This window comes from Ascaphus truei, chromosome 1 (genome assembly GCF_040206685.1).
Source record: "Ascaphus truei isolate aAscTru1 chromosome 1, aAscTru1.hap1, whole genome shotgun sequence".
NCBI lineage: Eukaryota > Metazoa > Chordata > Amphibia > Anura > Ascaphidae > Ascaphus > Ascaphus truei.
This window is the reverse complement of record NC_134483.1, coordinates 550,156,514-550,182,807: the sequence shown is the minus strand read 5'-3', so window position 1 is coordinate 550,182,807 and position 26,294 is coordinate 550,156,514. Positions and strand designations below refer to the sequence as shown.

Below are 26,294 nucleotides of genomic sequence, written 5' to 3'. Positions count from 1 at the left end.
AGGTGTCTCTACCCCCATCCTCTCTTAGTGATTTCAGCGATCAACAACCAGCCGTGGTGATGCGCCAGCCGGCGGACCACCCAAGTGAAGCGGAAGCATCTGTTGCGGACCCTGTTGTTGGCCCGCTGCACAGCGACATCCCTCGGCAGCAAGTGCTGGTGCGGCCGGCGCCGCGGAAGAGTCACACGGCCGTGGCGACTCCCAGTGTGTCGGAGGGACATCCGGAGATGGGACCGGAGGAAGAGGAACCCATCGCAAGCCAGCGGAGTGGTGAGGAACCTCCTTACTCCCCACAGGCTCCGATGGAGGCGGCCGTAGAAAAGGCCCTAACTAAGGCCCATGACCTGAGTGTGAGCCCGTGCGCTCCAACCCAAATGGTCCCAGAACTGGGATCCCACGCTCCCGAGTTTGCAGAAAGTGAATGGACTGCCCCAGAAGTGCCGGGGACAGGTCCCAAGACAGCCAGGGTGGAAACTGACAGCGTCCCTGAGGACCCTTTTGGCCACCGAGAGTCAATGCAGCAGTGAGGCTCCAAACCTTTATTCCCTGCAGGATGTGATGGAGATATCCGGTGAAGAGGCCCTGCCCGGTGCTTACTTCTATGCAAAGGATCACCAAGTTCGTCTGTCTCAAGACCCAGAGCTCGTGATGTATCCCGAAGGCATCACTTCAGAAGTGACTAATGGAGCCAACAAAGACTGTGCTGTGACCACTCTGGTAACTATTGCCTCCTTCATGCGCAACATGGAGCGCTTTATTCATCATGTGGTGGACAGAGGAAAAGGTCAGGACCTCCCTGTATACCGCATATGCGATGCGGATGGCTGGGTAAAGGTCTGGCCAAGAGACATTGTACTACTCCTTTCACCAGGGGGAGGAAGTAGCATGGACCCAGTGACTGTTACCCCAGAGCATGATCTTCAAGAGATTATCCCGGCGGAGGCTCACAAAAGTCAAAGTGAGGTACCCCCACATGATCAGTTAGGGACACCCCACCATTGGTCTCAGCAAACAGCAAACCCTCAGCTGGCCTCGGGTACTACTGTGGTTGTTATGAGGTATACCAAGTCGCACAATGCACATGTGATACGTTGTATATTCTATGTACTGCATTTTTATTATATAATGTTTGTACATGGTTATGTCTGCTAGCCAAGCGAGGTCGTTGAGATTTCACCAGGGGGAGAGTTTAGCCCCGGTCCCCGGCAGCTCCTAGAGACCCCCCTCCTTTGGAGCAGCGCGGTCGCAGGTGCCACCGGAGCCAGCGACGGACCCGCCGGCTGCTTCCAAAGGTGGGGGCCGGAGCAGGGAGCGGTTGGAGCCTTAGGAGGCTCGGCGGTGCACCCGGCTAGCGGGGGACGCCATTGTTGTTGCGCGCGCATGCGCGGAAGAGGCCAGGGAGTTGCGGCAGCCATTGGGGAGTTGCGCATGCGCAGTGCAGTCGCGCACGCGGCCCCAATGTAGGAATAGCCTCCACGGGACTACAATTCCCAGGAGATTTCCCGGCTTGCTAGTGGCCGCCCCTCGGCGTGCCGCGCGTCATAGACGCGCGGTCACGCGTCATCGGGAGCGTGCGCCCCCTGCACGCGTGTCCAGGGGCTCCCCGAGGGAGCCCTGGTGTCCCGCGATCGCGGGACAGCGGCAGGGGGTTCCGGGGGACCCGGCAGCGGTAGGGAGAGCGCCCCGATCGGAGGGCGCTCTTCCGCTGCTTCGGCGCGCGCCCGTCACACTCGGGCGCGCGCCAGGCTACTGCTGCGGCACAGAACGGGCAAATGCTCGAATAAACTGTGCCGCAGCAGTAGTCAGAATTGCCACACAAGACAGCACAGAATTTAAAGATCAGCTGTTGCCCATAATTGCTGTGATTGAGTTTAAGAAACCGTCATATGAATGCTGAGCATATACCTTAAAATAACCGATTACAAGAGGTAAATAAAAAAAGCTCTATGTGACTAAGCTAACAACTAGATGACAATTATAAAGGTGAAATCTATATCAGATAGACATTAAATAAAATACATCATAAAATTACAAAAATAAAAGGAATTGCACTAAAATATACCCCATAATAAACACATATTGAATGCATTTTAACCAGTAGAGAATGTGTATCTATGTACGAGGGGGAGGCATGGGGGAAGGAGTCCAAAGTCGCGACTGTTCGGTGTACAGAGTAGGAGTGAGAGACTGATATTTTGATCAAGAACGGAGCCGGCATCCACAGCAGTGAAGTCCGAGATCTCCCGAGATAAGATGTGATTTCTGACTGAAGCTTTTCCCACATTCAGAGCAGTTATAGGGTCTCACCCGTGTGTGGATTATTTGGTGTCTAACAAGATGCGATTTCCGACTGAAACTTTTCCCACATTCAGAGCAGTTATAGGGTATGTCCCCTGTGTGGATTGTTTGGTGTGTAACAAGAAGCGATTTGTGACTGAAGCTTTTCCCACATTCAGAGCAGTTATAAGGCTTCACCCCTGTGTGGATTCTTTGGTGTGTAACAAGATTCGATTTATAACTGAAGCTTTTCCCACATTCAGAGCAATTATAGGATATCACTCCTGTGTGGATTCTTTGGTGTGTCACAAGATTTGATTTCCGACTGAAGCTTTTCCCACATTCAGAGCAGTTATAGGGCCTCTCCCCTGTGTGGGTTCTTTGGTGTCTACAAAGACTTGATTGATCATGGAAGGTTTTCCCACATTCAGAGCAATAATAGGGTATGTCCCCTGTGTGGATTCTTTGGTGTATAACAAGATGCGATTTGTGACTGAAGCTTTTCCCACATTCAGAGCAGTTATAAGGCTTCACCCCTGTGTGGATTCTTTGGTGTGTATCAAGATTCGATTTATAACTGAAGCTTTTCCCACATTCAGAGCAGTTATAGGGAATCACCCCTGTGTGGATTCTTTGGTGTGTAACAAGATTTGATTTCTGACTGAAGCTTTTCCCACATTCAGAGCAGTTATAAGGCTTTACCCCTGTGTGGATTCTTTGGTGTGTAACAAGATGAGATTTCTTACTGAAGCTTTTCCCACATTCAGAGCAGTTATAGGGTCTCTCCCCTGTGGGGATTATTTGTGGTATAACATTACCGTATGTCCCACAGTAGGGGTTCATGTCTCTGTTCTTTAAACCCTCTCCTTGTCTTGTGGTGTCTGTAAGTTTAGTAAAAGGCTGTTGATGTATAGGAATGCTCTGCCGAGTTTCTGGTAATCTTGTTCCAATTCTCATACAGACTTATGCAATGTTGAAGTCCTTAAAACATATTTCCATTAACCCCTCGTGTAATTTATGCTGTTTGGGACATTTCTTACATTGCTTCTTGCTCACAGACGAGTCATGTGCTGAAGATACATCTATGGTGAGAAAATTTATTAATGTAACATTGCAATGCATCAGAGTAGATTTGGATGAGAGACATATGTTCATTGAGTTCTTCCTTTATAAAATTCTACTTGTGCAACATACTGAATATAATTAAAGTTACATTGTTATAGTTACATTCACCCAGAGGAAGGCAAAGAAACACCCCAATTAATCAGTGACGATAATAGGATTAATAGCGCATTAATAAAAGCAGCATGCTCGGCTGGATTAATAGCGCATTAATAAAAGCAGCATGCTCGGCTGGTTAATCCTAAATTTATTAATGTAACATTGCAATGTGCCAGAGTAGATTTAGATGAGAGACATATGTTCATTGAGTTCAACCTTTATAAAATTCTACTTGTGCAACATACTGAATATAATTAAAGCTACATTGTTATAGTTATATTCATCCAGAGGAAGGCAAAGAAACAACCCAATTAATCATTTTACAATTATGTCTCATACGTGGAAATAAATATTTCCTCCTCACTCCAGTAATAGAAATCACATTACTCCCTGTATCAATGTTCTTCATATCAAATAACTTTTGTTGTACTTTGTGATATATTAACCCTTTAGTGGCTCAATGGGCCAGCTAGCCATTCGCATTATATGACTATCTGACCACTAATATCCACAAAGGGGTAAATATACAGCTTACAGTAGACTAACTGGGCTGATAAACTAAAATAGGAACCGACGTTCCTGCCGTAATGTCACATCATTTTTCCTGATTTGTGCAACACAGCAATTAAAACTGTTTAACAAAAAGTGCCCTAAATAATGGTGCAAAAAAATCTTCAAAAGAAATTGTAAGAAACAATATAAATAATATACTTCCAAAGCTTATTGCTGCAGCAAAGGTTATTCCCACCTTTCTCCTAGGGCAGGGATATCCAAACAATGTAATTCCAGCGCACAGCAAACAGAGATTCGGGTCAATAAAATAAAAAAATCATTTATTTAAATGGCATTAATTAATTAACCATGTGGGTTTTTGTTCCATATGTAGCCACGCTCCCACATATCCATAAATAGCTAAGCGTAGCTAGGTGCAAACCGGGTGCCCATTGCGGTGCCGCATGTCTGGAGGAAGTAATCTTCATCATAGTTAAAATAATTGTGGGTTAGTATGTATTTTATCCCACTTAATATAAAGGATTTCAAATTTTCTCCAACATTCATATCTCCCTCAAGTGTCTGCTGAACCGCCTTTAAACCATCAACGTGTTTGATGGAGGTGTATAAAGACACCACATCACATGTTACCCATATCAATTGCTCGTCCCATTCGACATCTTGAATTAATTGTAGTATATGGGAGGTATCTCTTAGATAAGAGGGAGTTATATTAAGTGGGATACAATACATACTAACCAACAATTATTTTAACTATGATGGAGATTACTTCCTCCAGACATGCGGCACCGCAATGGGCTACGCTAAGCTATTTATGGATATGTGGGAGCGTGCCTACATATGGAACAACAACCCACATGGTGCAAACCTGGTGCTCTGGAAGAGATTTATCGATGATGTGCTGTGTGTCTGGAGGGGGACGATAGAAGATCTAGAATTGTTTAAATTGTATTTGAATAATAATCCCTTTAATATAAAATTTACGTTTACCTGTAGTAGTAAAAGTATTAATTTCTTAGACTTAACCTTGTATGTAGAAAATAATCAGGTACAAACTAAAACATACCATAAGGAGGTGGATGCTAATACGTATCTTTTGGCTTCTAGCCACCACCATCCAAAATGGATTCAAAATATCCCACAGGGGCAAGCCCTAAGAATAAAAAGAAACTGCTCGCAGAAAGATGTTTGTACACACCAATTAAACTCCCTTAGAGAAAAATTTCTTGAGAGAGATTACAACAGGGAAAGGGTTAATAAAGCTATCTGTGCAGTTAAAGATATAGATAGGTCAAATCTTATTAACCCTAATAAAAAGACGCCAACTGTACAAGGAGAATTTATCCCCTTCATCACTAAATTCAATAGTATGGCCCCAGAAATAAAGAAAATTATAAACAAGCATTGGGGGATCCTCCTGAGAGACCCAATATTGAACACATTCCTGCCAGAATACCCACAAATTGTTTATAAACGTGCTGACAACTTGCAAAGTAAATTATCACCTAGTTGTCCCCTTAGTGGGCCTAAAATAAGTAGCACCATGTGGTTATCCAACCTGAAAGGTTTCTTTACATGTAACAAATGCATAGGTTGTTCTTTCAGTGTTAAAGGCAGTAAATTTCAATCAAACGTGACGATGTAAACACTTTTATTAACTGTAAGAGTAAGTACTGCGTATACTTATTAGAATGCCCCTGCGGGTTACAGTACGTGGGGAGGACAGGGAGGAAGCTCCAACGTAGATTGGCAGAGCATGTTTACAATATAAAAAGGGGGTTGGAAACACATAGTGTGTCTAACCACTTTAAAAGTAAACACAATCAAAATCCAGAGGGATTGATATGTAGGTGTCACATCTGCCGCAACTCCGGTCAGAGACCGCCCCGCTGACGCGTCACACGGCGGACCCATGCGCACACGCACGGCCAGGGCAGTACACGCACGCTCGGAAAGGAGCTGCCGGCGCCTCCCACAGGGAGGGAACTCGGCCGCACGCCCGCGTGACGTCAGCGTTCCGCGACGCGCATCGCGCACGCGCGCGGGTTGCTCGGCAACCAAGGCAATCACCAGGAAAGCCTGACCTGCAGGCTGTTTCTGATTACTGCCGCCCGGACACCATTGGAGGACCGGATCACACCCCTGCAAGGTAATTGGATCCTTCCCACATATATACCTGCTCCTGTCTGGCATTCCTTGCTGAGCATAAACTCCTGTTTATGCATTGTGCTCACCGCTGCTGTTTAGTTGGCTTGAACTTTGCTTGGTCTGACCTGTCTGTTCTCTCCTGTCCTGATCCTGGCTGTTCTTCGGATTCCTACACTCTCCAGCGCTTTGACCCCGGCTTCGCCCTCGACCATTCTACCTTCTATTACCCTGGACCTTGGCTACGGAAATCTACCATCCTCCACTCTCCAACCCTGAATTACGGCAAGTACCCTGACTACCCTAACCTCTCCAACCCTACGACGCAGTACGACTTGGACTACGCATTCCGGACAGGACTGCGTGGTTGTGGGTCGGTGTCTTTCTATCCCCACCTCAGCCCCACGGTCTTCCGTCCTGTTTGTGGTGAGCGCAGCGTGACAATATGCTCAGCCCAACAAACATGGACGCCGCTGAGGTGGCCCGACGCCTAGACACACATGAGGAATGCTTCCGGCAACTTACCGGATCGTTCACACTTAAGGAACAACTAGTCTCCCAACTCAAACAAGACGTGGATACCCTTACTGAGCAAGTTAGACGCCTGACCTTATCTACAACCAACACCGCCCCACTTGCAACCACTCCCGCACTCACGACACATACCTCTGAGCCAAGACTACCAATGCCCAACCGGTATGCAGGGGATCCTAACGGTTGTCAGGGGTTTCTGAACCAGTGCTCCATACAGTTTGAGCTGCTTCCCTCTCACTTCCCTTCTTCACGATCAAAGGTCGCATACATACTCTCCTTGCTGACTGACGCCGCTCTAGCCTGGGCATCTCCTATCTGGGAGCAACGTCCCGATCTGACTTCAAACCTCGCCCTCTTCATCGCCGAGTTCAGAAGGGTGTTTGACACCCCAGGGCGTAAGGTTACCGCCGCATCTACTCTGCTTAATATTTCCCAGGGAGACCGTACTGTGGCTCGCTATGCCCTGGATTTTCGGACGGTGGCTACGGAGACCGGCTGGAACGATGAGGCCCTATCTGCAGTTTTCTGTCAGGGCCTGTCCGAACGTCTGAAGGACGAACTGGCCTCTCTTGATCGCCCCGCTGGATTGGAAAATCTGATAAATCTGTGCATCCGTATGGATCAGCGTCTCCAAGAGAGAAAGATGGAGAGAAACAAACACCCTCGAGGTATACAATCGTCCTCCTTTTCCACCATAGGCCCTCTACTCTCCACAACTCCCGTTCTAGACGAACCAATGCAGCTGGGAGGGACTAGTCTTTCGCCTATCGAGAGGCAACGGAGAAGATGAGCGGGGCTGTGCCTCTACTGTGGCAATAACGGACACCTGGTGATCAACTGTCCACTTAAACCGGGAAACGCCAAAGCCCAGTGAGTATAAGGAGGATCACGCTGGGTACTGCAACCTTTCCCCCTCCTCAACCCTCTACTAGGATTTACCTACCCATCTCCATATTCGGTGAGACCTTCACAGTACAGACACGGGCCTTTCTGGATTCTGGGTCAGGGGGAAACTTCGTTGATCAAGAGTTCGCAATCAAGAATAGGATACCGTTGGTACCCAAAGATCGACCGGTAGCCCTTGAAGCCATCGACGGACGACCCTTGCAGCCCGCGTTCATTTCCTTGCAAACTGTGCCCCTTAAGATCTCGACCGGTGACTTCCACTCCGAGACCATAACACTGGATATTATCCACACTCCCTCCACGGACGTTATTCTGGGACTCCCGTGGCTCCGGATCCACAATCCAGTCGTTGACTGGACAGAGTCCACGCCTCTACGTTGGAGTTCCTATTGCTTGGAACATTGCATGTCTGCTCCTAAGGCAGTGGCAGGTCTGGAGGTCACGGATCCTGACAGGATACAGCTACCGGTGATATATGAAGAGTTTCACGATGTCTTTGACAAACGCCAGGCAGAGGAACTTCCACCACATCGTGCGTACGATTGCCCAATCGATCTTCTACCCGGTACCATTCCCCCGAGAGGAGGATCATACCCATTATCCATACCTGAGACCCAGGCTATGAGACAATATATCCAGGAGAATCTCCAGAGGGGGTTCATTCAAAAATCCTCATACCCTGCTGGGGCAGGTTTTTTCTTCGTCAAAAAAAAGGACGGAACCCTCAGACCCTGCATAGACTATCGCGGTCTCAACAAACTCACCATAAAGAACCGCTACCCCCTTCCGTTGATAGCAGAATTATTTGACAAACTCCAAGGAGCTATGATCTTCACCAAACTGGATCTCAGAGGCGCCTATAATCTGGTTAGAATCAGACAAGGAGACTAATGGAAGACAGCATTCAATACTCGCGACGGGCACTACGAGTACCGAGTCATGCCGTTTGGGTTGTGTAACGCCCCTGCGGTCTTCCAAGACTTTGTAAATGACATCTTTAGAGACCTTCTGGACCGTCATGTGATAGTATACCTGGACGATATACTATTTTTTTCCAGATCCATGCCTGAACATACTACTCACGTCAAACAAGTCTTGCGGCGCTTAAGAGAGAACCACTTGTTTGCTAAGCTTGAGAAATGCCATTTCCACCAAAAATCTACCTCCTTTCTCGGTACATCATATCGGACACCGGTCTCGCTATGGACCCTAGCAAGGTCAAAGCTGTACTCGAATGGCCCTGTCCTCTCTCCCTCAAGGCTATCCAAAGGTTCCTCGGCTTCGCCAACTATTACCGGAGGTTCATTCAAGGATTCTCATCGGTAGTAGCACCCATCACGGCGCTCACTCAGAAAGGAGCTGACCCTACGAATTGGTCTGACGAAGCTCTCCAGGCCTTCGAGAGGATAAAAACGGCATTCGCCTCAGCACCCATCTTAGTACACCCAGACCCTTCATTACCCTTTTCCTTAGAGGTTGACGCCTCCGATGTAGGAGCAGGTGCTATACTCTCCCATAGAAAGAACCCTCAAGCTCCACTTCACCCCTGTGTGTATTTTTCTAAAAAAAATTCTCCGCCCAAAGGAATTATGACGTGGGTAACCGTGAGCTCCTCGCGATCAAACTGGCCTTAGAGGAGTGGAGACACCTACTGGAGGGCACGGAAACGCCAGTCACGATATTAACAGACCATAAAAACCTACTTTACATTGAGGGAGCACGGAGACTCGGGTCTCGCCAGGCAAGATGGTCCTTATTCTTTACGCGCTTCAATTTCCTTATTTCATATATCCCAGGCTCTAAGAACATTAAAGCCGACGCTTTGTCTCGACAGTTCCTGGTAGAAGATAACAAGGTGGAACAGCAGGAGACCATTCTTCCATCCACATGCATTGTGGCAGCCAATACTTTCATTGCCTTGTCTGATATTACCAAGGCTCAGAACAACATCCCAGCAGGACTCTATGTTCCGGAGGATCGTTTGTTCACCCCACTTCTTTACCAGAGGAGAGTCATGGAGTGGGGGCATTCATCCAAGACAGCTGGTCATCCTGGCACCAAAAGAACTACTGAGCTCATCGAACGCACGTTCTGGTGGCCCAACATGCGGAGAGACATACAAGCTTTTGTAGCTACATGCTCTACTTGTGCACGGAACAAGACGCCACACAACAGACCTGCGGGTCTCCTTCAACCATTACCTATCCCGGAACGTCCATGGACACACATATCTATGGACTTTATCGTTGAGTTGCCTAAATCTAGAGGCATGGACACCATACTTGTAGTGGTGGACAGGTTTTCAAAACAGGCACACTTCATCCCTATGAAAGGTCTACCCACCGCACCGATGTTGTCCGACGTTTTCATCAGGGAGATCTTCAGGTTACATGGGACTCCCCTGGTCATAGTATCTGACAGAGGATCCCAATTCATCTCCCGGTTCTGGAGGGCGTTTTGTAAGAGTCTGGACGTCACACTACACTTTGTCAGGCTATCACCCCCAGACCAATGGGCAAACGGAACGCACCAATCAGTCTCTGGAACAATTCTTAAGGTGTTTTGTTGCTGATACTCAAGACGACTGGGCGGAACTTCTCCCGTGGGCAGAATTCTCCCATAACAATCTTCGGAATGAATCATCTCAACAGTCACCATTCATGGTCAACTATGGCTTCCATCCTTCTGCACTCCCTTCTCTTATCTCGAAGTCTGGAGTCCCGGCCGCAGAGGACAAGATCCTCCACTTACAAGACTTATGGCAGAAAATCCATCTTAACCTACAGCACGCTGGTAAACTACAGAAGAGACAAGCGGACCGTCACCGAAGAGAGGTCCCAGGGTACTCTGTAGGACAAAGGGTCTGGTTATCCACCAAAAACATTCGTTTAAAGGTAACCTCACCCAAACTGGCACCGCGCTTTATTGGTCCCTTCCGCATCACTAAAAGGATCAACCCAGTAGCCTACCGGCTAGAACTGCCTAAGAATATGAGAATTCCATCAGTCTTTCACTCCTCCCTTCTAAAACCATGTCTACAAGACTCATCTTCCAAAGGAAAACCTAAACCTCCGCAAACCATACTGGTAGAGGGTCAACAAGAATATGAGGTACAGATCATCCTCAACTCTAGAATGTCCAGAGGAGGATTGCAATATCTCGTACACTGGAGAGGCTATGGCCCGGAAGAGAGTGGATCCCTCATCGTCAGGTACATGCCAACCGTCTCATTTATGCCTTCCACTGTAGGTACCCTGAAAAACCATCCCTGGGTCGCCCGGAGGTCTCCCCTCAAGGGGGGGATACTGTCACATCTGCCGCAACTCCAGTCAGAGACCGCCCCGCTGACGCGTCACACGGCGGACCCATGCGCACACGCACGGCCAGGGCAGTACACGCACGCTCGGAAAGGAGCTGCCGGCGCCTCCCACAGGGAGGGAACTCGGCCGCACGCCCGCGTGACGTCAGCGTTCCGCGACGCGCATCGCGCACGCGCGCGGGTTGCTCGGCAACCAAGGCAATCACCAGGAAAGCCTGACCTGCAGGCTATTTCTGATTACTGCCGCCCGGACACCATTGGAGGATCGGATCACACCCCTGCAAGGTAATTGGATCCTTCCCACATATATACCTGCTCCTGTCTGGCATTCCTTGCTGAGCATAAACTCCTGTTTATGCATTGTGCTCACCGCTGCTGTTTAGTTGGCTTGAACTTTGCTTGGTCTGACCTGTCTGTTCTCTCCTGTCCTGATCCTGGCTGTTCTTCGGATTCCTACACTCTCCAGCGCTTTGACCCCGGCTTCGCCCTCGACCATTCTACCTTCTATTACCCTGGACCTTGGCTACAGAAATCTACCATCCTCTACTCTCCAACCCCGGAACACGGCAAGTACCCTGACTACCCTGACCTCTCCAACCCTACGACGCGGTACGACTTGGACTACGCATTCCAGACAGGACTGCGTGGTTGTGGGTCGGTGTCTTTCTATCCCCACCTCAGCCCCGCAGTCTTCCGTCCTGTTTGTGGTGAGCGCAGCGTGACAGTAGGGGCATAGAATGCCCTAAAGCCAATTGGAGAGGAGGGGACAGGTTAACCCATTTATCCAGAAGGGAGACCTTCTGGATTTACTCTCAAAACCTTGTCACCACATGGTTTAAATATAGACTTCGATCTGGCCTCCTTTTTTATAGATTAACCCCTCCCCGTCTTATACAATAATCAATCATGCAGCAATTGTTTTCATTTTGTAATTCTATATTTGGAAAGGCAGGAAATGTCACTTTTATGAGCTTGGTGCATTGCCACTTAATCCCAGGGATGATTCCCTAGTGGTTTACATCATGTAAATAGTATGTGTGCAATTTTATTCAGTTTATCTGCTTTTTAATCAATTAGCTTGTAATTAGTGTGCATCACCCTCCAGGGTATATATATCAGTAGGTAGCAACTCCCCCCTCATCCACTGATGAAGTGACCACATTGCGTCACGAAACGCGTATGGAGAGGGAGGAGCTAGAACTGACACGGTCATCAGGAGCAGAGAGATCAGGAGACGCCATAGTGTGACGTCACTGAGCTGCGCGCGGGCTGACGGCAGTTACTCAGAGAGGAGAGCAGAGCACAGTGTGTAGTGCTGGCCACCTCAAGCTGAGATAGAGATAGCAATAGCAAATAGAGGGGGCGGATCTCGCAGAGCAACTGCATAGAGATAGACGCCACTTCAGGGTTTGCAAATAACAAATGTGCCATCATCCCAGAAGCCTGCTATACCTGATTGTATCACGCTGCGGACGGCACGTTGTCAGCTGTTTTAACACAGCCTGGTTTATGTGAGTAAGCCTTTGGCTGTTTTTATTTTTCATTGTAATACATTTTTAGCAATCTGCACCATCATCTATGTTATCTCCTTTCTGGGAACACATGGGAACCATGTCTGAGTGGTAATGCTGTGAACAGATAGAAAACCTGGATGAATGACATACAACACGTGGGATTCGTGATATCTGGAAGAGAAGAGGTTAAAAGCACAGATTGTCTCAAAGGAACAGCAACACAGAAAGTCTGTAAATTCATTACTTTAATCTGTCGTGGAGTTATTTATTGGTTCTTGTGGCTGCGCAATGGTCTTTTCCTTTTTGTCCATTACATACTAGGAGGAGTCCGGAACTAACAGCCAGGAATTGGATCATCATCTCTCCATCAGCTGGAATATTGAAAAGAACTTTCCATATCCATTTGGACTAATCATTGGATTGGGGTATTGTTGTAGCCTGGAGCGCCGGGTCATTGCATTTTTGTATTATGATCATGTTATCCTGCTTAAACTCCAGAGCTCTGGAATAGGGAAGCATGCTTTAAACTGGTTTCACTCCTACCTATCAGGTAGATCCCAACATGTGTCCATCTCAGGCTCCAACTCCAACCCCCTGGATATCCCCTTGGTGTCCCACAAGGCTCTGTTCTGGGGCCCCAACTCTTCTCAGTGTTCATCAATGATCTTCCCACAGCTTGTCAGGAAGCCTCAATACACATGTATGCAGATGACACAATCCTATATGCACACAGCCATAGCCTCTACGAGCTTCAACACATACTTCAGTCTGACTTTGAGACTCGAAAACTGGATTTCCCAAAACAAACTGTTTTTAAACACTGACAAGACTGTAACAATGATATTCGGGACCAAGAATACATTTTTTAAAGCTTCCAGTGACCCAATGCTAACACCACCCTAACCCCTGTTACTAGTTTTAAATACCTGGGCATATGGTTTGACTCCCACTTCACATTCGGGATGCACATTGATACCGACATTCAAAACCTATGCCAAACTAGGTGTACTTTACAGAAACAAATCCTCCCTAAGCCTGCTGGTCAGAAAGCGTATCGCACAGCAGTGCACGTCACCGCGTGGGGAGGTCTCCAGCAGGAGCGTCCCACCATAGTCTCTGAACGTAGGTGGTCTGATCCCAGACCCCAGGTTACGCGTCACCACGTGGGGAGGTCTCCAGAAGGAGCACCCCACCATAGTCTCTGAACGTAGGTGGTCTGATCCCAGACCCCAGGTTACGTGTAACCGCATGGCGCAGACACTGTATCCCTGATACTGCACCACACAGGGAAAAGGGTCCCTAACTATGGGCTTCCCTATACAGCTGCAGGTGCCTACTGTGAGCCGGGGACTAACTGGGGCCTGCAGGGGAAAGCTGGCCTAGTCCCAGTGCTACTGGCACCTGGGAGCCAACCTCCCCTTCTGTCCCCTGCTCCCAACTGACCTAAATGCCCTCACTGTTTTAAATGCAGAAGCCCTATTGGCTGCCTGACATGTGGTCTGCAGCCCCTGAGGCTGCTGGGACTTGTAGTTACCAGTGGATCTATGGGTGTAATGGCCGCCGCTGGCAATATACTGCGCATGCGCCAGGTGTACAAAGATGGCCGCCGCAACTCTAGATACTATTTGCGCATGCGCACGCAGAAAATGGCGACGCCCTTTTTGGACCACCAGAGTCCCGCTCACAATCTCCCTGCAGCATCCACAGAGACGTTCCGCTCACGCAGTCCGGAGATAAGAGGGGGACCTGGCAACACAAACCCAGGCGTCCCCTCCGGGTTTCCCCCGCTCTCCTGTCCCCTCCCCTACCTCCGACGCCAGGGGGATGTGCGGGGAGGGTGACCTAACCAGCTCTCCAAGCATGAGCGCCAAGTGTCCTGGCTATTTCGCGCGGGGGCATTGCGGGCAAGTTGAGCGCGCTTCAAAGTTTCTTTTATTAACTTAAGCGCCAAGCGTGGGTGTGCGTGCGCACCGCGTGAGCGGGGACGGGACAAGTTCAATTGACGAAACTAAACTCGGCAAGCACGGCGCGGTCAGCACGCTCAGCGCTAGCGCGGCCACAGCCTAAGTGATGAGTAAAACCCTTTCCCGCAGCTCCGGCGCTGACTCGCGTGCTACATACAGTTGCTTGCTTGCTGGATAGCGCAGTTGTGGGGATAATAATGCCGCGGCCGTGGGTTTGATCCCCACACCGGCCATTCTGCAGCTTTCTTTGCATTTGTTCTGTGTTTTATAAAAGGTTATGAGGATGTAAAAGTTTAAATTGATAAACATACCATGAATCGCTCCCTAGGGTCGTCTCAATCAGCGCTGCTCCCTTCCCCCGTTACCACACGAGAACGCTGGGAAATTAAGGGATTTATCTCAGTATAGTGAAATATTAGGGACATTTTGTATGGAGCAGAATAATTAGCACAGGGAAAATAACAGGAAAATAAAGTCCATCATAAGCACAATTATTCACATATTTAATCTACATTCTTAATCAATTTCTCTCCCTCACTGTGCCTCTCTCCCCCCTCCCCTCACCGTGCCTCTCTCCCCCCTCCCCTCACTGTGCCTCTCCCCCTTCCCCTCACTGTGCCTCTCCCCTCTCCCCTCACGGTGCCTCTCCCCCTCCACCTCTCCGTGCCTCTCTCCCCCCTCCCATCACTGTGCCTCTCTCCCCTCCCATCACTGTGCCTCCCTCCCCCCCTCACTTTGCCTCCCTCCCCCCCTCACTTTGCCTCTCTCCCCCTCACTATGCCTCTCTCCCCCCCCTCACTTTGCCTCTCTCCCCCCCCTCACTTTGCCTCTCTCCCCCCATCACTGTGCCTCTCTCCCCCTCACTATGCCTCTCCCCCCCCCTCACTTTGCCTCTCTCCCCCCCCTCACTTTGCCTCTCTCCCCCCCCCTCACTTTGCCTCTCTCCCCCCCCCTCACTTTGCCTCTCTCCCCCCCATCACTGTGCCTCTCTCCGCCCTCACTGTGCCTCTCTCCCCCCTCACTGTGCCTCTCTCCCCCCTCACTGTGCCTCTCTCCCCCCTCACTGTGCCTCTCTCTTCCCCTCACTGTGCTTCACCCCCCTCCCCTCGCTGGGGATGAGAGATGGGTGGGGGGGGATGAGAGGGGGAGGGGGTGAGGGAGGAGAGGGGGGGGGAGAAGGGTACGGGGGGAGGATAAGAGATGGGGGGAGGGGATGAGAGGGGAGGGGGGTAGAGGGGGCATAATCACCTTCTCTGCTCCCGGGGTCACAAGCCGAGGTTTGGATCCTGCATGGAGCTACCAATGCCCTGTGTAATCAGGGCACGCCCCCTGTACACGTCCCAGCCAATAGGAAGCTTGCTAGTACTGCTCATGCTCACAAGCGCCACTGAAACAAGGGCCGCCATCTTGGATAAGGGTTATGCCCATACTAAGTAATACAGCTTGCTGAGACCCCAAATAGAAGATGTAATAAGGGACCCCCCTCCTCTCACTGTGCCTCTCCCCCCTCCCCTCACTGTGCCTCTCCCCCTCCCCTCACTGTGCCCCTCTCCCACCTCCCCCTCACTGTGCCTCTCCCCCTCCCCTCACTGTGCCTCTCTTCCTCCTCCCCTCACTGTGCCTCTCTCCCCTCCCTCCCCTCACTGTGCCTCTCCCCCTCCCCTCACTGTGCCTCTCTTCCTCCTCCCCTCACTGTGCCTCTCTCCCCTCCCTCCCCTCACTGTGCCTCTCCCCCCTCCCCTCACTGTGCCTCTCTCCTCTCCCCTCACTGTGCCTCTCTTCCTCCTCCCCTCACTGTGCCTCTCCCCCCTCCCCTCACTGTGCCTCTCCCCCCTCCCCTCACTGTGCCTCTCCCCCTCCCCTCACTGTGCCTCTCTTCCTCCTCCCCTCACTGTGCCTCTCTCCCCTCCCTCCCCTCACTGTGCCTCTCCCCCCTCCCCTCACTGTGCCTCTCTCCTCTCCCCTCACTGTGCCTCTCTCCCCTCCCCTCACTGTGCCTCTCTCTCCCCACTCCACTCACTGTGCCTCTCCCCCCTCCCCTCACTGTGCCTCTCTCCTCTCCCCTCACTGTGCCTCTCTCTTCCCCCTCCCCTCACTGTGCCTCTGTCCCCCCTCCCATCACTGTGCCTCTCCCCCTCCCCTCACTGTGCCTCTCTCTCCCTCCCCTAACTGTGCCTCTCCCCCTCCCCAGCTCACTGTGCCTCTCCTCCCTCCCCTCACTGTGCCTTTCTCCCCCTCCCATCTCCCCCTCCCCGTTCCTCTCCCCTTCACTGTTCCTCTCCCCCTCCCCTCACTGTGCCTCTCTCCCATCACTGTGACTTTCTCCCCCTCCCCGTGCCTCTCCCCCTCCCCTCCCCGCCCCGTGCCTCTCTCCCCCTCCCCGTTCCTCTCTCCCCTTCCCCTCACTGTGCCTCTCTCCCCTCCCCTCACTGTGCCTTTCTCCCATCCCCTCACTGTGCCTCTCTCCCCTCCCCTCACTGTGCCTCTCTCCCCACTCCCCTCACTGTGCCTCTCTCCCCTCCCCTCACTGTGCCTCTCTCTCCCCTCCCCTCACTGTGCCTCTCTCTCCCCTCCCCGTGCCTCTCCCCCTCCCCGTGCCTCTCTCCTCCCCTCACTATATCACAATATCGCAGAATTAAACGCAATTGTACAGACAATTCTGCTTTTATAGAACAGTCTACTATTCTAACCAAAAAATTTAAAGAAAGAAATTATAAGTCTAAGAATATTGAGCAAGCTTTGGAAAGAATTAATCTGGAAACTCGAGAATCTTTATTAACACCAGCATCTAAGAAAAACGCAGACACAAAAATTAAAGTGCCATTTATTACACAATACAGTAAGGATGCCAAAAAAATAGGAGATATTATTAATACACACTGGGCTATATTAAAAAATGATCCAATTTTAGGATCATACTTACCTGACAGAGCACAGATGATTTTTAAAAAAGCACCAAATATTAAAAATAAATTGGCTCCTAGCGCATTAAAGAAAAAACAAACCAATCATTCTACTTGGCTAAATTTACCCAAAGGTTTTTTCAACTGTAAAGTTTGCACAGCATGTCACTTTAGTTCCACCTCAACAGATAGTTTTATCTCTTCTGCCACTCAGAAGTCCTATAAAATAAAACAACATCTCAACTGCAGGTCCAATTTTGTGATCTATCTTTTGGAATGCAGTTGCGGATACCAATACATAGGAAAAACAATACGCCCCCTGAAAGTGCGCATATTAGAGCATATTGGTAACATCAAAAGGAAACTTACCACACACAGTGTCTCTAATCATTTTTTAATAGCTCACAATTCCAATCCTCAAGGTCTAACCTATAAAGCCATTGAACAAGTTATGCCTCATTGGAGAGGGGGAAATAGAGATTTAACATTAATAAAAAGAGAATCATACTGGATGTATGAACTGCAAACAATGTCCCCTCTAGGTTTAAATTTAGACTTTGATGTGAAGCCTTTTTTTATAAAGTTCATGCATAATGTTAATTTATATAATTTGTCATTTATCATGATTTTAATGATACATTTCTTGTCTCCATTTAGAACATCCTCAATATACCAAGGTTTTTACATTTTAGAAAGCTATGTAGAATGTTATTATAGATTTATACATAATTTTATAAATTTTATACTCTAATTAATTTTACTGCGACGCTAAGTTCTAAGTTCTAAATAAATTGTAGGGAAGGAAAAACTGCACTAAGACACCGGAGGCGAGATGCATTGCGTATCTAAATGCTTTTAAATAGCATACATCATGTGAGTGTATTGTTATATTTTTAACCACTTAAATACAGTTTTTAAACAGATCGCGCTATGTTGGCTTTTCTGTGTTTAACTATTTAAGGAATACATTCCCACACCGAGGTTCCAGACAGTTTATCATCACTGCAGACATATACCCAAAGATACCTTTACGTACACAGTATCATCCTCACACTTGTGAGTATAAATAACAGCAGACTTAAAGAAGAATACGCATTTATTTGTCACAATACTGCACCATCAATTTTATTTTTTATATCTCCACATGTTTGCGCTTCCCTTTGATCACCACGTCGTCATATTCACCTGGGATTGAGAGAGCAGTCCTGCACTGGGTCACAGCAGCATTCAAGGATTTGTTTGTATCACTTATATTTATTCAATTTATGGTTTATATGTTAATATTGGATTAACACGTGTTTAAAGCTTATAATAGAGCGCCACTTTTGATATATCACGTTTTGCACTTGTATCACTCCCCTATATCACGGCTGCACATATATATATTTTTAAACACATTTTATATCATGGAAAAACCTAATGTATTCTCAAATAGCTCTAATAGAAACATAAATCTTGATACTTATTTTAAAGATGTAGACCTTCCATTTAAAGATGACCAAGAAAGTGTTAATAGCATATGTATTAAACTAGAACGTACTCTAATAAGAGATACAAAAAAATGGTTAGATCTACTATTTCTCAAAAAATATATAGAGTACAAAATCATTCCAAGGGGATTAAGGGTACAAAAGAACCCCTCTATGGACTTGAGTGATGAGGAATTTATACAAAAATGGAACACAACACAGGACGAATGTTCATTTAATCTTATAAGACTAATTATGGAACAACAAGAAAAACATCTAGCTATTTTAGATAAAGAAATAGAAGACCTAAGAACTGATTTAGGCTCACTAGAAAACATTAAAGATTATAGTGAAAGGGATACTAAAATGCAGAAAAATATAGATACCTTTAAAAAAGAAATAATTGCTATCAAGCTACAAAAATTCAGGAGAGATCAGGATGATTATGCCAAAGGCATTGAAAGAACATGGAACAAAAACTCCAAAAATAAGTCTAAGATAAACTTAGTCCATGATCCTCCTGAAAATAGCTTGATAACAACTGCTCACATGGATACCTCCTATAGAGGGAAATTTTCGGATAAATATCCCAAAAATCATGCAGGTTTTCTACCACAAATTCAGACCAAAAAGGTAGAATCAAAAAAGATAGAAACCAAATCTTTACCTGTAGGAGGCAAAGCAAAAGAAAAAACAAAACACTTAGAACTAAGCGATATTTTAGGAAAATCTTCAAAAGAAAATTCCAAATTGGAAACAGTTGAGCCTTCTAAGGAATCCTCTGCTTCTTCCTCTTTTTTAGAGCCCAAGGGGTGTATGAGTTCATGGGAAACCAGGAACCCATTTCACCCCTTAACAAATCAAAGTATCCCTCAAAAACAAAGACAAAAAAGACGCATGTCAGAGGGAGACGAGGGGGAAATAAAGGGAAAAACAAGAAAAACATTTTAACTACAAAAAACATTTTTAACATTAGTAAAAAAATTCTTACTGAGGACGAAACAAAAGTGATTAGCAAAGGATTAACTTTTGCTCCCACGATTGGATCAAACAAATTCAATCTATATATAGATGCGCATAAATTTTTGAGAACACTTACCTTAAAAAGATTTTTTATAAATAAAGAGGCAGAAACTAGAAATTGGAATAGTCCAACAACTAGTTCCACAGATGGTTCATCCAACACCCAACCAAATTCTTCCACATATGTACAGTACATTCAAAGTTCAAACCAAAATCTATTTTTTTCCCAACATTTGCCAAGGGTAACCATTTAGATGTATTCTTTCAATTGATTATGAAAGATCTAGACTCTCTAACAAATGGTAACAACATTAGTCACCCTAATTTAACTAAAGGAGAAAGAAATGCATTAAAAGACTTAGCTCAGGATCCAAACATTGTTATAAAATCAGCAGACAAGGGAGGAGGAGTAGTTATCATGGATCACTGTAACTATATGAAAGAGGCCAATAGAATTCTTGGTGATACTACTACATACCAAAAATTAAAAACAAATCCCACCACAACATTTCAAAAAGAATTACAGGCCCTATTACAAGAAGGCAAACAAAAAGGCATCCTAAAAGAAGATGAATTTATGTTTCTTAATGTACAGGATCCAAAATTTCCTATATTCTACTTTCAACCAAAAATACACAAGAATGTAACAAATCCTCCCGGAAGACCAATAATATCCGGTATAGGATCACTCACATCCAACCTATCTGCGTTTATAGATAGCTACCTGCAGAGTCTAGTGAAAGAACAAAAATCCTATTTAAAAGATACAAATGATGTATTATTGTTACTACAAAGTATACAATGGCAAAAGGGATATATACTTGTCACAACAGATGTGACAGCCTTATACACGTCGATTAGACACTTAGACGGATGTAGGGCTGTAAGAACCTTTCTTGAAAAAAGTGGCAATTATCAACAAGAACAAATTGATTTTCTGGTTAATTGTATACAATTTATATTACAAAAAAACTTTTTTTGGTTTGACGAGGTATTTTACCTACAGTTATGTGGAACCGCCATGGGGACGAAGTTCGCGCCCAGTTACGCCAATCTTCTCATGGCCATGTGGGAAGATCAATACATATGGTCATGGGAGGGTCTGGACGCGAACTTGGTCACATGGCGGAGATTCATAGATGATATTATTTTTATTTGGAAGGGCACAGAGGATGACCTTAATATGTTTCTCATATATTTGGACCACAATGATTTAAATCTTAAATTTACGTCTAATATAAGCAAATCCAGTATCAACTTCTTAGACTTGACAATTTATTTAGAAAATGACTGTATTAAAACAAAAAATTATTTATTTCTTTTTCAACTTCAAATTTTTCTTTATTGGGTTCACAGATTCTTACATTGTATCACAGCCCATTGTATTAAAGCATCCCAATAAAGTTTTTATATCATACATTAGACTATTTGAACTGCCTCAATATGGAACAAGAAGCAAACATATAGGACAAACAAGACAAACTAGACGATGGACAAGGGAGGGGGGGAGAAGGGGGGAGGGGTTTTCTCCGGGTATGCCTACCGACGTATAGTCTCTTATGAGCTTCTTATCTTTGTAGATATCCCTCATTGTCTCCATCTCGAGTATGCCGAGTTATCCCTATAGACTAGGTGTGTTGGATTGCTACCCTGGGGGCTGTCACCTACCTGTTCGTCGCTATTCGTCGTCTGGACTCTGACCCCTAGAGGAGAACGCGCCTGTACCTATTATAGCAGGATTGCGGTGGCATCCACCCCGGGGATGTCTGTCTGTGTCAGCCAAGGCGACCAGACTTTTAGGAAGTTTGTGCCGGTGTCATTAACCAAACTCGTTAATTGTTCCATCCGGCAAACGTGCCAAATCCGATTTCGAATCTTGGGGATAACTGGAATTACTGGTTGCTTCCATAATGCTGCGATCTCGCATCTAGTGGCTATTGCAAAATGCGCGATTAATTTGTGCGTCGCATTTGGCATACCCTGGACCCGCCTGCCCAGTAGGAACAACCACGGGTCCAGGGGGATCTCCCAACCGAGAATCCGCTGTAACCAATCTCTAATCTGTTCCCAAATCGGGGCCACTTTTGTGCAGGACCACAGCATGTGTCGCAAGTCAGCCACCTCCCCGCACTGTTTTGGGCAGAGCGGGGAGTAGCCCCTAACAAATTTAGCTAATCTAGATGGGGTGTAGTACCACCGCATCAGGACCTTATACGCGTTCTCCTTTAGTGTGGTACAGATGGAGCTTTTAGCTGCTGCTTGTGTGATCTGCTCCCATTCCTCGTCCTCTAGCGTCTCCCCTAAGTCAGTCTCCCACTGTCGAATGTAGTGTAACCGGGTCTCGCTTGTCATCTTCGGACAGACCACCTCCCTGTACATTCTAGATGTGAGTCCCCTTGTGTCCGTATCTCTGGAACACAGCTGCTCGAAATTAGTACGTGCTGATCTAATTGGAGCTTTGTTGTAAAAATCTCTGATCTGGAGGTACCTAAAAAATTCTGTATTTGGGATATTTTTTGCGGATTTGATTTGTTCAAATGATTGTATATGTATCCTGTCCCTCAGATCATTAAGTCGGGTAATGCCCGCTTGTGTCCAGTACTTCATGTTTTTACTGTTCAGGCCCGGAGCGAAATCAGGGTTGCCGATGATTGGCGTCATGAGTGATGCCTTTGTGGTTAATTTACAACTAAATTTGGTGGCCTCCCACACCCGAATAGAATTGGCAATGGTCTGTAGCGGCGTGCCGATCTGACGTGCCCTTCCCTTGGGCAACCAGATCAGCGTTTGGATGTCAATTGGTGCACAACACTTTTTCTCCAACTCTACCCATCTCCTAAGGCTTGGGTCTGTGTGCCATTGAAGAATTTGGGCCAATTGAGCCGCTTTGTAGTAAGCGAACAAACAAGGTACCGCTAGCCCTCCTCTGGTTGTGGGTCTCGTCAAAATACCCTTAGCAATTCTTGGGTTTTTCTTATTCCAAATGAATTTCATTATTGCTGACTGAAGAGAGAGGATGTCAGAGTGGACCAATGGTATAGGTAGGCTCTGGAAAAGATATAACATCCTTGGGAGGAGATTCATCTTCACGCAGTGTATCCTTCCAATCCATGAGATGCCCCCTTTTGCCCACACTCCGAGATCCTCCCCCAGCGCCTTTATTAACCTGGGAAAGTTTGCCTTATATAAAGTTTTGTAGTCCCGTGTAAGATATACCCCTAAATATTTGATAGCGGAGGGTTGCCATTTAAAATTAAAGTTGAGATCAATCAGTTTTTCAACTTCTTTGGGAAGATTTATATTGAGGGCTTCTGATTTAGACTGATTAATCTTAAAGCCAGAAATATGGTTAAATTTGCCCAGAATTTCAAATACATTAGGAAGGGACGTGAGCGGTTTAGATAGTGTTAGGATAACATCATCCGCATACAGAGCGGCCTTATACTCTTGCTCTCCATCTGAAATGCCTGTTATATCTGGGCTATTACGAATGTGCGCCGCCAAGGGCTCTATACAAAGGGCAAACAGCAACGGCGACAGCGGGCATCCCTGTCTCGTTCCACTTTTTATATGGAATTGCTCAGAAGGAAAACCCTGGTGCCTCACTCTCGCCGCTGGGCCCTCATACAGTGCCATGATGGCCCGCATTAGGCGTCCTCCAAAGCCAAATGCCTTCAGTGTCTCCGTTAGGTAGGGCCAGTCTATTCTGTCAAAGGCTTTCTCCGCTTCCAGACTTAGCACCATAGAATGTGTATTTTTCTTTTGGGCCAGATCAATCAAGTCAATGATTCTTCTGGTGTTGTCTGCCGCTTGCCTTCCTCCGATAAACCCCACCTGATCTGCATGGATTAACCCGGGAAGGACACTACCCACCCTGTTCGCTATAAGTTTGGAGTAGATTTTGATATCAGAATTAATCAGTGAAATGGGCCGGTAGCTCTTACAGTCTGCCGGGTCCTTTCCGGGTTTGTGGATCACCGAGATGGACGCCTGAAGCATTTGTGCTGGGAAGGAGGCCCCCTCTAGTACGCCGTTAAATAATTTTAGCATATGTGGGGCTAGAATTTTGGCGTACTTCTTATAATACAAATTAGAGAAGCCATCTGGTCCCGGCGCCTTAGCCGGTTTTAATGCTTTGATGACTTCCAAAATTTCCTCCAAGGTAAAGTCCGCCTGTAGCGCTTCTCTCTCAGCCCTTCCTAAGGTTGGTAATTTTGCCTCTTTCAGGAAGGTGTTTAATAACTCACCCGTCTTAGTGTTGTGGGTGACCTTGTCTCCATTATATAGTTTTTCATAATAAATTTTGAATTCCTCTACTATTTTCCCAGGTATGGAGGTAAGGTCTCCCCTTTGGTTCCGAATTGCGTGAATAGAGTAATTTTGAAGCTTCTTTTTTAGCTTATTGGCAAGGAGTGTATCAGGTTTGTTCGCTTTTTCATAAAATTTACGCTTCGACCACGCCATTTCCCTCTCAGCCTGGGAGGTGTGGAGAAGATTAAGTTTAATTTTGGCATCTAAAAGTTGTTTAAGCGTGTGATCCCGCTTATTAAGTTTGTGCAGGGCAGAGAGCTCAGCTATTTGTGTTTCTAACTCTTTAGTTTTCTTCTCTCTTTCCCGTTTCCGTTTGGCGGCCAGATTCATCAATATTCCCCTGAGGGTTGCCTTATGAGCTTCCCACAATGTGGCTTGTGACGCCACGCTTCCCTCATTCTCCTCAAAATATTCTGTAATTTTTCCCCCCACCTCCCGCCCAAGGTCTGGGATCTTTAAGAGGATCTCGTTTAGTTTCCAATTCGCTCTAGGTCTGTCCAGCGGAACTAATGTGCACCGCAGCTCTATAGGTGCGTGGTCAGACCATGAAATATCATGGATCTCTGAGCGAGAGACCCCAGGGACCAATCTATTGGATACTAGGAAGTAGTCTATCCGGCTGTATGTGTTATGGGGGTGGGAGTAGAACGTGTACTCGCGTACTCCTTGATGTTGCTCTCTCCATATGTCTATAAGCTGACAACTTGTGAGGCCTTTTGTCAAAGTTAATACGTCCTGTCTGAGTGATTTGTTAGTGGTTGTGCAACGGTCAAGGTTTGGATTGAGAACTCTGTTCAGGTCACCTGCCACTACGATGTTCCCCTTTGCGACTTTACTTAGCTTATTGAAGAAACTACTAAAAAAAGATGTCGCGTTGTCGTTTGGGGCATAAATTGTAGCCAATGTTATTGGATACTCCCTAATGGTGCCTGTGATTATCAGATATCTCCCCTCTCTGTCGCTATATGATCTGTCATGTCTGAATGGTATATGATTGTGAATTAGGATGGCGACCCCTCTCTTTTTTACTCGCGCTGAGGCCAGGAAGTGAGTCCTAAAGTCTTTATTGAGGTATTTGGGGAAGTTGGTTTGGGAAAAGTGGGTCTCCTGTAAGAAGAGCACTTCTGCACCTTTGCGTCTGTAGTCTCTAAATGCGACTCTCCTTTTAGCAGGACTATTAAGGCCTTTAACATTATGTGATACTAACACTATGTCCTTACTCATTTGTAGAACTGTGCCGGGCCCTCTGACGTAGCTTCGTCCTGTTTTTCTGATATTGTCGTTTCGTGGGTCTCCTGCTTTTTCCGCCCGCTCGACTCTCTCCGGGCCCCTCTGAAAGGATAGGGGGAAGGGAACAAACACCAAGGGACGGGGGGGTAGACATATACACAACACAACAGACAATAACAATTAGCATTTGTCGGCGTTCTCTTGCATCTCTCCTTTCGCCGACATGTCCGCCTCTGGGTTTATGGCTCTTGCGCCGGATGTCCAGACTTGAGGCGTGATGTTGAACACCCCTCCCTGAGCATCTAACCCAAAAGGTCGCGCCAGTGCGCCTCGGGGTTCTGCTCCCCCACTTTGGCGCCAGGCCCATGCAGACTTCAGAGCAGGCTTCCCCAGCTGCTCCCTCCTCGCCTCCCTTTAACAACTAAATCATGCTATCTACCTAATTTTGGCTAAACTACCAGGTCTCAATCGTCCCCTTGCCCCTTTCCTAGGGGCTTCATCGTTGCTCTTGTGTAGCGATCCCCTTAATTGTCCCTAGCTTGCCTCTTTCCTTAATATCCCCTTTTGATACACCTCTGTGTGTTTACACCTCCCAGCTTCATGCCCTACCTCTGTCTCTCTCTATCTCCTTCTCATCTCTCTCTCCTTGTCATATCTTCTTCTTTAGCTTACGTTCTCGTTGCCACCCAGTCACTTACTTTGTTCTCCCCACTCCTGGTTCCATCCTCTCTTCCTTTCCTAGTATGTCCAGCTTGTACCTTCTGCTTCCCTCGTTCCCTCTACCTCTCTCTTATCTACCTCCCCCTTCCTATTCTATCACCTTCGTCTCTCCTTCCTCTAACGGTGCCCCCCTCAGATTTCTCCCCCCTCTATCTACATACTTGAACCCTCTACTTTCTTTGTTAACCTAATCTTTCCCCTGCGTTCTATCTATTCTTTATCCTGCCTACCTGCTCCTTCTCTCT

At 47.0% G+C, this 26,294-nt stretch overlaps 1 protein-coding gene and 1 pseudogene across 1 annotated transcript in view; both read right to left on the bottom strand.

The window, feature by feature from the left end:
- The window catches only part of LOC142468314 (uncharacterized), a 45,685-nt pseudogene extending 29,810 nt beyond the window's left edge, over nucleotides 1–15,875 (bottom strand).
- The window catches only part of LOC142468142 (uncharacterized), a 493,482-nt gene that overhangs the window by 207,048 nt on the left and 260,140 nt on the right, over nucleotides 1–26,294 (bottom strand). The gene's annotated exons all lie outside the window — the stretch shown is intronic.